The 3800-nt window shown below is 46.2% G+C and overlaps 1 long non-coding RNA gene across 2 annotated transcripts; it reads left to right on the top strand.

Moving 5' to 3' along the window:
* The first annotated feature begins 577 nt into the window (after positions 1-577).
* Positions 578-1664, top strand: LOC135383741 (uncharacterized). Of its 2 annotated transcripts, none has more exons than XR_010420039.1 (3): positions 578-1002; positions 1063-1154; positions 1222-1664. It is a non-coding gene; the product is annotated as an uncharacterized LOC135383741 (long non-coding RNA). The 2 variants fall into 2 exon arrangements; XR_010420040.1 differs by having other exon boundaries at positions 1207-1664.
* Positions 1665-3800: the final 2136 nt, after the last annotated feature.

The following is a 3800-nucleotide window of genomic DNA, read 5'->3' as shown; positions in this document are numbered from 1 at the left end:
AACTTCGTTTTGCTCGTCAAGCACGGCGGCAAAACCACATTGCATGCACATAACACTGGGTCTGCCTCCTATGTGTCGGTATGGCGGGCTAGAAGGCAAACAGCCCGCCGTAGTGTCGGGTAGAGTCACTGAAGTGATTCAGTGACTCTAGTGTCGGGTATAGCGGCTACTATAGGACAAGCAAATTACTACTCGGCAACATAGATCGCTCTTGGGTGACGAATTTGGGATTATTTCCTAAACTACGTGAATAGAATTCTTTGGCCGCAGTTTCGCGTGCAAAGTAAAAAATAATAATAACAAAAAGTCGAAGCTTGCTCTGTCTCGTGTATCTCTAGTGAAAATGTATCTGAGAGGCCTCTCAGGATTTTTTAAGAGGTCTGAGAGGACCTTTTAAGAAATTCTGAGAGATCTGAGAGGACCTCTCAAACAGTCCTAAGAGGTCTGAGAGGACCTTCTACGAAATTCTGAGGGGTCTGAGAGGACCTCTCAAGCAGTCCTAAGAGGTCTGAGAGGACCTTTTAAGAAATCTTGAAAGGTCTGGTAGGACCTTTCAGGCAGCACAGAGAGGTCTGAGAGGACCTCTTAGAGAAAATCTGGAATACGTTGTATAATCATTCATGTAGCCCTAAGAGGTTTGGGGGGACCTCTCAGACAGCTTTGCGACAGTGCGTCGTGCAACACCTCCCAGAGCAAGTTGCTACGTGTTTTCCGCGCCGCGGAACATGCTACCTCGTACGCTTTGGAAAATAGATCGCAAGATTTCACGTGTTTGTGCATTATTCCTTCAAGGAACACGTGCCGTGATAACCTTGTATTGCCTTCCCCCCTTGAAGCTATTGTTCTTGCAATCACAGCATTATTGCACTGCACGTAAGTGGAAGCGTTTCGGCCAGTCGCCAGCGGTTGAATCAGTCTGTTTTGAAACGCTGAAGTGTGAGGACGTGGGCCGCGGATCTCAAGTAATTTGCGTTTTGTCTTCGGGATTGTAACGTTTTTGAGGTATGTAGGCGATGTCTCAAATATGATTTTGTGATTGACAGCCATTCCTCTTTACTTTAGGCTTTTACTACTGTTCGCAGACACGCATTATGAGCGCCGATAGGAAGATTACCAACGCACGTAACGTTACCAACGGCGCTGGGTGCCAAACGGTATGTTATATACTTCGATGCCTACACACTGCCTTACACTGACATTTTGAAGTTGTATTTCTTACAGATGAATCTCGTACGAAGTGACAGGTGGTGAGAACACAAGGTGGTGAAAACCCAATCTCTCCAGTTAGTTGGTGGCTTACGCAAGCAAGGGAAACTAGACGGTGCATCGCAGGTCCCGAAGTATACGTAAAACAGATGAACTTGATCACCGAGAAGCAGAGTTCCTAAAGAATATTTTTCATCGCCGCTGTACGGACATTGCGAATATGTGTCCCATGAGTTCACGCTTTGTGGAATACGACAGTATGTGTTGATGATGACTCGTACGCTTTCGTAGACATGTAAGTGCTAAATCTAGTTTCTGTTGGTGCAATTTACCGTTTCGTGTAGTTTCTTGCGAGCGATCCTTCAACAAATATTAGATATTCACAATTCTGTAAGACATTTGAAATAACTGTTACAATAGTCTGATAGCAGTGTGCATGCCTTGAGTGTATCTGTACAATCGAAGGAACTCAATATATGTGAAGTTTTGTGACATGTACTTGTCTGTATCTATGTCTGGTGTATCATAGCACTGTATGATTATACCACTCCGATGGCAGGTGCAGCGTAGACGGCGAAATTGAACATTGATGTTCCGATGTCAGATCTGGGCATTAGCTTCTGAGAGGTCCTGTCAATCTGAGAGGTCCTCTCAAGCTGAGAGGTCAGCCTGAGAGGTCCACCAGCCTGAGAGGTCCTCTCAACCTGAGAGGTCAGCCTGAGAGGACCTCTCAGCCTGAGAGGTCCTCTCAGTCCCATAACATATTAGACCTGAGAGGCCTCTCAGATACATTTTCACTAGGGATCGGGTTGCGCTGGTTTTAAAAACAATAATGTGTTAAAGTACGCGACGAACATAGACTACCTGACTTGCTGCTTAGGTGCAGCTTTAGAAGAACCGACATGACGTCGTAGAAAAGAAGAATAGTAAAAAAAGGCCGCTTTCATTATCGTCGAGTTGAAACGAACGCAACAGTGGGCGAATTTGTTAGTTATTGTTATTCTATAACTGCTGCAGGAAAGTCACGTTCCATAGATGGCTCTATCATGGTACCGTATACAACAACCGTGAAAGACACTGAAATTACGATTCACATCAGAATCGTACACGGCCTGTTTCTTGGACGTTGCTGTGATCGAAAACTGGGATGCATTTCGGATCAGGGGCGGATTTAAGGGGGGATGGGGGGGGGGCGACCGCCCCCCTACGGTCGTGTTCCCTATGTAAAAACCTTATCTCCTGGACGATGCTGCGCCGCAAAGCACGAAATTTTCTTAAGACCGCCGCCCCCATGACAGACCCTTAAATCCGCCCCTGTTTCGGATCATACTAACTTTTTTTTTATTGTTGACGCATACAACTATATTTTGCCGAGACGTCTGCCTCGAGCGAGTTATATACAAAACAGAAATATAGAAAAACCTGATATACAGTATTTTATATTATCCGAAATTACCGGCGTCGCCCATGAGTATGCGACTTCCGCCGCGTGAGGCGACGGGTCTACACGCAGGAACGCGATGTGTCAAGAGGCCTTGAGATTATTCCTAGTGGGACTGTGAGACGCATGAATATTTATAACGCGTATTGAAATGGATCGCCACCCATTTTCTGCAGCGTTCATCGTAAAAAAAGTCACAGCTCAGCGATTTCTGCATTCGTTAGATATCTTAATTCAGGAACCATGCCAGAGCGCGATAAAATTATGATATGCAAATATGGAGTCAAACATGCAAATTTTCTGCTGTTAATGGATTAGAGCTGAGGTATTCTCGAGCTCATTGATAGTTAATAGCACTGCGTGTGCGCCTTGTTCATGGAACCTTACTATGCAAGAGGTATTTTCTCGAAGCCATGTCAGCGCAGAAACCATGTCGGGCTGGCACAGCGTCAGCTGCAAAAGAGACAGATGGCGTCACGTAGTGGGTAATAAACGCTCGCAACTTTACTGAACTCTAGAGCAGAGTGGATTCACAGTGCAAGGTATTGTACCTACGGGCAGAAAATCGAGGGACTTGTGTTCGTCGCTGACTGATGTGGTTGCCATGGTTCTAGTTTGGAAGTAGGTGCGGGATGTTTGTGGCGCAACGGGCTATGCTTGCGTGGGTAAAGGCCCTCTCCGAGGTACAGTAGCAGCGTTGTCAATGCCCCATTTTCCAGGATTTGAATATTGCCATCGGTATTAAGTGTTTCTTCGAGAACTGCCAACAGTCCCAGATTATAGTACTAGCAGCAACCCCAAACTATTAAAATGCCTCCACCAAAAGGTTCACCATTGGAGTCATGCACTCCACCGGGTCGGGCTTCTCTGGCACCTACCAGTCCTAACTCACATGCAAGACTGTAAAATCGTGAATCGAGACTCAAAAGCAGACAGACCTCAATTGCTGTGGGGACAAAAAAGAAAAAGCGCATCTTTGCACAAGGGGACGCGCCGGAGAGGATGTACCGAAAGTGTTGTAAACACATGAACGAATACAGAAATTCATATGATGTGAAGCCCTGCGCACTGTGCTGATGCTCGCTGTCAGCCCACTGGATCCCCTGGAGGATCCTGGTGAGATACCCTAACGCAAACCATCGTTCAAGGTTCT

The sequence above is a fragment of the Ornithodoros turicata genome, chromosome 2 (genome assembly GCF_037126465.1).
Source record: "Ornithodoros turicata isolate Travis chromosome 2, ASM3712646v1, whole genome shotgun sequence".
In the NCBI taxonomy this organism is placed as follows: domain Eukaryota; kingdom Metazoa; phylum Arthropoda; class Arachnida; order Ixodida; family Argasidae; genus Ornithodoros; species Ornithodoros turicata.
The sequence above is the reverse complement of the archived record's forward strand: the minus strand, read 5'-3'. Positions and strand labels throughout refer to the sequence as shown.